Source organism: Rattus norvegicus, chromosome X, assembly GCF_021556685.1.
Source record: "Rattus norvegicus strain SHRSP/BbbUtx chromosome X, alternate assembly SHRSP_T2T, whole genome shotgun sequence".
NCBI lineage: Eukaryota > Metazoa > Chordata > Mammalia > Rodentia > Muridae > Rattus > Rattus norvegicus.
Window position 1 is genome coordinate 27,050,234 of NC_141554.1, and position 9,671 is coordinate 27,059,904.

Here is a 9,671-nt window from a genome sequence, read left to right on the forward strand (position 1 = left end):
GTAGCTAATATTAAGCTAAATGGAGAGAAACTTGAAACAATCCCACTAAAATCAGGGACTAGACAAGGCTGCCCACTCTCTCCCTACTTATTCAATATAGTTCTTGAAGTTCTAGCCAGAGCAATCAGAAAACAAAAGGAGATCAAAGGGATACAGATTGGAAAGGAAGAATTCAAAATATCGCTATTTGCAGATGATATGAGAGTATATTTAAGTTATCGCAAAAGTTCCACCAGAGAACTACTAAAAATTATAAACACCTTCAGCAAAGTGGCTGGGTATAAAATTAACTCAAATAAATCAGTAGCCTTCTTCTCCACAAAAGAGAAACGAGCCAAGAAAGAAATTAGGGAAACAACACCTTTCATAATAGTCCCAAATGGTATAAAATAACTTGGTGTGACTTTAACCAAGCAAGTAAAAGATCTGTATGATAAGAACATCAAGCCTCTGAAGAAAGAAATTGAAGAAGATCTCAGAAGATGGAAAGATCTCCCATGCCTATAGATTGGCAGGATTAATATAGTAAAAATGGTCATTTTACCAAAAGCGATCTACAGATTCAATTCAATCCCTATCAAAATTCCAATCCAATTCTTCAGAGAGTTAGACAGAACAATTTGCAAGTTCATCTGGAATAACAAAAAACCCAGGATAGCTCAACAATAAAAGGACTTCTGGAGGAATCACTATTCCTGAACTCAAGCAGTATTACAGAGCAGTATTGATAAAAACTATATGGTATTGGTACAGAGACAGGCACATAGACCAGTGGAATAGAATTGAAGTCCCAGAAATGAACCCACATACCTATGGTCACTTGATTTTTGAACAAAGGAGCCAAAACCATTCAATGGAAAAAAGATAGCATTTTCAGCAAATGGTGCTGGTTCAACTGGAGGTCAGCATGTAGAAGAATGCAGATCAATCCATGCTTATCACCCTGTACAAAGCTTAAGTCCAAGTGGATCAAGGACCTCCACATCAAACCAGATACACTCAAACCAATAGAAGAAAAAGTGGGGAAGCATCTGGAACACATGGGCACTGGAAAAAATTTCCTGAACAAAACACCAATGGCTTATGCTCTAAGATCAAGAATCGACAAATGGGATCTCATAAAACTACAAAGCAAAGGACACTGTTGTTAGGACAAAACAGCAACCAACATGGTGGGAAAAGATCTTTACCAATCCTACAACTGATAGAGGGCTTATATCCAAAATATACAAAGAACTCATGAAGTTAGACTGCAGGGAGACAAATAACCTATTAAAAATTAGGGTTCAGAGCTAAACAAAGAATGCACAGCTGAGGAATGCCGAATGGCTGAGAAACACCTAAAGAAATGTTCAACATCTTTAGTCATAAGGGAAATGCAAATCAAAACAACCCTGAGATTTCACCTCACACCAGTCATAATGGTTAAGATCAAAAACTCTGGCAACAGCAGATGCTGGTGAGGATGTGGAGAAACAGGAACACTCCTCCATTGTTGGTGGGATTGCAAACTGGTACAACCATTCTGGAAATCAATCTGGAGGTTCCTCAGAAAATTGGACATTGAACTGCCTGAGGACCCAGCTATACCTCTCTTGGCATATACCTAAAAGATGCCCCAACACATAACAAAGACACATGCTCCACTATGTTCATAGCAGCCTTATTTATAATAATCAGAAGCTGGAAAGAACCCAGATGCCCTTCAACAGAGGAATGGATACAGAAAATGTGATACATCTACACAGTGGAATATTACTCAGCTATCAAAAACAATGACTTTATGAAATTCATAGGCAAATGGATGGAATTGGAAAATATCATCCTGAGTGAGGTAACCCAATCACACAAAAACACACATGGTATGCACTCATAGATAAGTGGATATTAGCCCAAATGCTCGAATTACCCTAGATGCACAGACCACATGAAAGAATGACCAACATGCGGATGCTTCACTCCTTCTTTAAAGGGGGAACAAGAATACCCTTAAGAGGGGATATGGAGGCAAAGCTTAGAATAGAGGCTGAAGGAATGCACATTCAGAGCCTGCCCCACATGTGACCCATACATATACATCCACCAAACTAGATAAGATGGGTGAAGCAAAGAGGTGTAGGTTGACAGGAACCAGATGTAGATCTCTCCTGAGAGACACAGCCAGAATATGGCAAATACATAGCTGAATGCCAACAGCAAACCACTGAACTGAGAACAGGACCCCCGTTGAAGAAATCAGAGAAAGAACTGGAAGAGCTTGAAGGGGCTTGAGACCCCATATGAACAACAATGACAACCAACCAGAGCTTCCAGGGACTAAGCCACTACCCAAAGACTATACATGGACTGACCCTGGTCTCCAACCTCATAGGTAGCAACGAATAGCCTAGTAAGAGCACCAGTGGAAGGGGAAGCCCTTGGTCCTGCCAAGACTGAACACCCAGTGAACGGGATTGTTGGGGGGAGTGCAGTAATGGGGGGAGGATGGGTAAGGGAACACCCACATAGAAGGGGAGCGGGAGGGGTTAGGGGGATGTTGGCCTGGAAACCGGGAAAGGGAATAACATTTGAAATGTAAAGAAGAAATACCCAATTTAATAAATATGGGAAAAAAATTTAAATTACGTAAAAAAAAGTGAGAAAAAAACTGAAACAGGTGAGGGAACCCCCATCTCCCTCTGGAACACAAGACAGGTGTGGTTAAAGAAGTTTTAAAATACCAAGCATACCAAGTACTGCTAAAACTGATTAAATCTGGGGACTAAAAAAAATTAACATTGAATGCTGCTTGAACTGAACTGAAACTTAGGAATTGAATTTTGCCTTAAAAAAAAGGAAAAAGAATGTAAATGAATGTAACTGTCCAGATTCAGCCATAAAATGTATTTGAATTTATAATTTTGTACCCAACACAATTATACCAAATTCTTCTTTCACAGAGTTCTGTTTATGAAGAGTGGAAGTAAAAATATTATCAGCAAAAAATTTTTCATTGTAGAAGTCTTTCACTTTTATGATAAGTCTTATTCCAAGGTAATTTTTGAGGAAATTGTTAATTTTTTCCATTTATTTATTCACTTTACATGCCAAACATAGCCCCCTTCTCCTTCCAGTCTCCCCACCTCACATAGCCTTCCCTCTCCCATTTCCCTTCTCGTCTCAGAATGGAGAAGCCCTGCACCCCCTCTGGGTATAATCCCACCCCGGCACATGAAGTGACTGCAGAACTAGGCACATCCTCTCCCACTGAGACCAGACAAGGCAGCCCAGTTAGGGGAATGCGATCCACAGGCAGGCAACAAATTTAGGGACATCTCCCACTCCAGATGTTGGGGACCTGCAGAAAGACCAAACTGCACATCTGCTACATATGTGCAGGGGAAAGTTTTTTTTCTAATTTCCACCTCAGTATATTTATTATTGGTATATGTCTTAGTCAATATTCTGTTGCTGTGAAGTCTATTGAGTGACCATAGCAACTCTTACAAAGGAAAACATTTAATTAGGGCTGGCTTATAGTTCAGAAATTTAGTCCATTAGTGCCATGGCAACACACAGGTAGACATAGTGCTAGAGAGGTAGCTGAGAGATCTACATCTGGATTAATACGCAACAGAAAGGGAAAGACACTGGGCCTGGCTTGAGCTTTTGAAACCCTAAAGCCCAGCCACACACTATTCTAACACTGCCAAACCTACCATGACAAGGACACGCCTCCTAATAGTGCCACTCTCTAATGACCAGGGCCCTGATGGAGGCCATTCTTTCTTTCTTTTTCCTCCTTTTTTTTTTTTTTTTTTTTGGCAGTATCCCTTTAATTGTGTGAGAATAAATGTTGAACACAGCTTTCCAACAGTAATCAGTGTTGCCAGCTTTGCAGGCAACCTGAGCTTCATTTACAGAACGTGGTCCTTACTTCTTCCTTTCTTGCATGTGAAAGACCCCCAGAGCGGAGAGGCCCTCAGTCAAGTCTTGGAGTGACGCGACCCCCCAAGAACTCACGAGAGACCAATCTTGATGCGATCAACAAGAGGTTTATTGATAGGGACGACAGAAACCAGTGCACTGGGGTCGAGACTCGTATCCCACGCGGGGGTAGAGGAGTTCGACCTCAAATGGTTGGAAGAAGGGGTATTTAAAGGAAAAACCATACCAAATCACAAGGGAAGAACCTCCTGTTTCTCATGATTGTTCTTTAAGATTTTAATCTAACTTTATGGTTAACCAGTTCCTGCTACTGTGGTCAGCTGCTATTATGGTCAGCTGCTATTATGGTTAACTAGTTTCTGGAACAAAGTGGCTGAACCAGCTGGTGCAATTACTCTTTCTGTGATCAGCTAGTTTCTGGAACAGGCAGTTCCAGGGCCTGCTTTTGGTTTCAACTTTTGTCTAGGGGGCAATTTTAAACTTTTTCCTTTCAGCATGTACTTTTACAGTTGTAACTACGTCGGCATTAGCTGCAAAATATCCAAGAAAAATAAAATTTAGAAAAAAGCAAAAAAAAAAAAATAACGTAAACACACAGTGGAGGTCATTCTTATTCAAGCCACCATAAGAAGGCTACTGATATTTGTATGTTAATTGTGTATTTGTCACTTTGCCCAGAGTATTCATCAGATCTAAGAGTTTCCTGGTGGAGTCTTTAAGCTCTCTTATATATAGACTCGTATCATCTGCAAATAGGGAGACTTTGATACTTTCCTTTCTCTTTGTATTTCTTCTATCTCTCTATACTATTACTTTTGCTAAGAATTTCAAGCACTATTAAGAGTACAGTACAGAAAGTGTGCATTCCTGTCTTCTGATTTTGGTAGAAATGCTTTGACTATTTCCCTAGCATATGTTGTATCCCTATATAATATATTTCTATACAATATGTATTATTTCATATTCCAGTATGTGTTGAAACTTACTTTGTATCTTATTATAGATTCTATTTTGAATAGTTCCCTAGACTGCTGAAATGGATATAATATTGTGTAGATGCATCTTGGGTCCATTTGATCTGTTATGTTATTTGACTCAGGTTTTTCCTCTATTTTTTATTTTCTACTTTTTGTCATGAAGACTTTTCATTGGTGAAAAAAAGGTATTGAAGCCAACTACTATTATTATGTTGGGATTTACATTTTAAAAAACATCCAGTGATGGTTTTATTGAATTGGGTACACTAATGCAGATATATTTAGAATTATAAGTTGTTCCTTTAATTAGTATCAAATGACCTTCAATATTCCTTCCAAATAATTTTGGTTCCAAATTTATTTTGTCTTCGTTAATACACTATCTTTTTTTAAATCAATCTGCTAGCCTGTAACTTTTGAATGGGAGAATTTAAATTACTAATATCCCCAGTTACTATTAGTAAGACTGCATTAATTCCTATCACTGTTGATTTTGTAGTGTTTTGTGTCTTCCTATTCTTCATTTGTTTAGTTCTTGCAATGTGGTTTATTCTATCCTGATGTCTTCTGGATGTACCTCTGTCTTCAATCTGAAGTATTCCTCTAAGTATCTATTTTACTGATGGTTTTGTGATAATGAACTGCATTAGTTTGTTTCACTGATGAAAAATAATCTGTCTCCTTCAATCATAACAGTTTTGCTCAATATAGTAACCTGGGTTGGCCTAGGAATAAATATAGCCACAAGGAAACCTTGGAGTTTCTGAAGAGAGAGAGAGAAAGGCACACAGAGTGGAACACCATCTCATGTTCATGGATGGATAGAATTAATATTGTGAAAATGGCCATCATACAAAAAGCAATTTACACATTCCATGGAATCCCAATCAAATTTCCATGATATTCACAGAAATTGAAAAGAATCCTAAAATTAAATTTGAAGCTAAAAGATCCCAGATAGCCAAAGCAGTACTGAGCAAAGAAGATAAAAAATTTTTTTAAAAATCTGGAGGGATGACCATACCAGATTTCAAGCTGTATTTTATAAGTATAGTATTAAAAATCAATGTGGTACTATTACAAAAATACACATGTAGATCAATAGAAAAAAACATAAATAATTTTGTAGCCATCTAATATTTAACAAAGACACCAGAATTACACACTGGAGAAAATACTGAGTCTTCAGCCACTGGAGCTGGGGCAAATGAATGTCCACATGTAAAAGGATGGAATTAGACCCATATCTGTAACCGTGCACAAGTATCAATTCCAGTTTAATCAGAGACCTCAACCTAAAGCCTGAAATGCTGAAACTGTTAGAAGAAAGCATAGGCAGTGCTCTAAGAGATATAGAGATGCAGGAAAGGACTTTCCAAACAGGACACATTTTAATGTGGAATGAAGGAACTCATAAAACTAAAAAATCTGTACAGCAAAGGGAACAAGCAACTGGATGAAGAATAAGCAATGGGAGATAATCTGTGCCAGCTACACATCTAGTAGAAGAATAATATTCACATTATAGAAACAACTCAAAAAAAGAACCCTAAAGAATTTAAAAATGATCAACTCGTAAAATGAGCTGAAGGAGGACACCAGGAGAGCACTGCCCACAGAATCAACTCATCAGGGCTTACCAGGGCTCCCAGAGACTGAAGAAACAATCACAGAGCCTGCATGGGTCTACATTAGGGCTGACACAAAGCTGAAAGGCAAGTCCATTGGGACTCGAACCCCTGGGTCTGACTCTAGCATCCCATTCTGTAAACTGGAACAATTACCCCAGTCCAACTATCTCTCTACCATATCCACTGATGAGAAGACATGTATCTCTCTGACTACCTAGTCTAAAAGCAGCACCCTAAGGCAGAAGCCAGGTGAGTGAAGAGATTGAGTCCAGCTCTGAATCACAGCTGGACAAACTGATATCCACAAAGTAGGAGGGGGTTGCTGGCACTGAGCAGAATCAGAAGAATGTTGATCTCGGAAATTCCTGCTGGAGCTGCCTGTAAATACCACGCCAGGATTCTGTGTTACATGTTCAGTGTCTGAAACCCTCACCATAACTCACCTCACTCTTAACCAGACAACATCAAGAACCCTGCCTTGTCCTCTATCCCATCAGTTCCGTGAATCCTTATCATTCCATAACCAGCCGTGAGGCTGAGGCTTCCCAGCCTATGCTGACACAGCTGGGAAAGGGCAGCTCTGGGATCCTGCTCACATCTCCACACTCAGCTCTCCTGACCTTGGTGCCCCAAGAGCACTGTGCTGGTGTGGGAAGAAGTAAACCAGACCTCTGTCTTCAGGGAGCCCTCCAGTCCCAACACTCTTAGCAGATGGTCCGGAAATTGAAATGAGGGACACAGCCCTCCAGCAAAACAGATATTTTGTAATTGAGTAGTTGCTTGCTGCAACTTAATCAGTCTTGAGGCTAACACTTTTACTGAGCATAAGACAACTCACTATCCTTTTGTTGTTTGTTTGTTTAGAGTTTTGCTGTCCACTTCAGTGTATAGGGATCATATATGACTATGCTAATTTAATGATAGTGAAGTAAAAGGGGGGAGGGAAGCTACAGATCTGAACTGAGAGTTCTCAAAGGGAAAAAATAAAATGACTAAGAAATATCTTTAAAAGCGTTTAACATCCTTAGGGAATTAGGGAAGTATAAATTAAAATTACTCTGAGATTTCCTTTTACCCCAACCAAAATGGCTAAGATCAAGAAAACTACTAACAAATATTGGGGTGGGGGTATCTGGAAAAAGAACCTCATTCACTGTTGGTGAGATCACGAAGTGGTGCAGCCACTCTGGAAATCAGTGTGGAGAATTCTCAAACTGCTAACAATAGATCCAACATATGACCAAGCTATGCCCCTCCTTGGCATATGACAAAGGACTCAGCATCCCCCTCTGCAGACATTTGCTCAGTCGCGATCCCTGCTGCTCTACTCATAAGAGCCAGGAAACTGTAAGCATGTTATTTCAGAAAGCAAAGTATAGCCGTCAGTCTTCTCAAACTGTCTTGTAGGAAGTTTATATTTAATGGGAGCCATAGAGGCATTTTTTTTCTGTTTAAAAAGGCATGGGACACTCTCCAAGAGTTAAACCCAGTGTCCTGAGGAAAGCTTGCTGTGTGCCTGGCTCTGACTCTTAAGAGACCCTACGCCTCAAGCAGGCATGATGTTCTGGAAATTTTACTTACATCCTCTAAAAAGGATTTTGGAAAACTGTAATATTTGGTGTGTGTTCTAACTGCCATCTCAAATTCTTCCTGACATTTAATTAGTTGCCGCCCATGGTAAACATTTCAGAACAGCTGCCAGTTCTTGTAAACACCATCAGACATTTTATACCACTTCTTCCTGAACTTCATTTACATTCCACTTTCCCCAAAGAATTTGATCTTCATGAATTCATTTGTGCATGATATAATTTTGCCCCCTTATCATATTTTCTGCAAAGAAATATATATAATGAAAGGGTTCAAATAACAAGGTTTTTGTTAAGATTAGATAACTATTGTGGGAACTACTATGTGAAATTGATCACAAGAACATTAATTAGTAATTTAGTATAAAACTGCTATTTGAAATGTAACCCTTAATGAGAAAAACAGCCATTTTGAAAGACTAGTAAATGTGTCCGTGGAGCAAAATAATTATGTACTATAAGAAGACAGCATTAAGTACCACTGATTTTTCTGTCTTTGTTTATATATGCAAGCGGTGGCAGCAAATGAAAATGTGAGATAGAAAAGCATTTAGTTACCACAGTCTCAGTATCACAGTATCCGCTCTACCTATGAACCCTTCAAATAACCCTAAAGTGCACTTGCTTGCCTGTCATCAGAATTTTTTATAATACATAGCAGCTGCCAAATACACTGGGTTTCTTTTCTTACCCTTTTGTTTAAGACAAACAAATAAACAAACAAACAAAAAACACCAAACATTTGCAAAGTATGTGCCTCCTGGAAGGTTTTCTTCCCTAGTAGGACAATCACTCACTTTCTCAACACTAAACCCAGTGTTTGGCATTTTTCATGGTTAAACTTATGGCTGGAGATTTTTGATGAACGAGGGGCAGTGAACTTGTATCAAATGTTGGATGGCTTGTAAGGTTGCTTTTCTTTTACAAACAGGTGGTGGTGAAGGATAACAGGTTTAGAAAAGAATAAATGCAGAAGTTGAGAACATAAAAAATGATTTCCTTAAAATGAACTCTGTATGTCCGTGAACTCCTTGTAAGGTCTTTATGTGACACCATATACATACATACATACATACATACATACATACATACATTAATACATACATGCATTAATACATACATCATACATCATACACACGTAAACACTCAACAGACTTAGTACAATGCCTAGATGAGCAACATATTGGCACCAAAAGTACATGATCTTCCAGAATGTTCTCTCCTGAATTTCTTGCCGCTATTCAGAGAACTAATTCTGGTGCCAAGACTGATGGTCAGTGGCAGCTAAAAACCTGTGACCAAGAAATAGAAAAAAGGTGCTTTGTTGAAAACATTTCAGCCAATAATCCAGTTCCATTTGCAGGGTCAGACACTATAGGGCCATTCAAATTTGCCCTTCAGTCAGCCTCAGAACATGTTAAGAGTCAATGTGGTGCACGCCTTTAATCCCAGCGCTCAGGAGGCAGAGGCAAGTAGAGCTCTGAGTTTGAGGCCAGCCTAATCTCTACAGTGAGTTCCAAGACAGTCAGAGCTACACAGAGAAACCC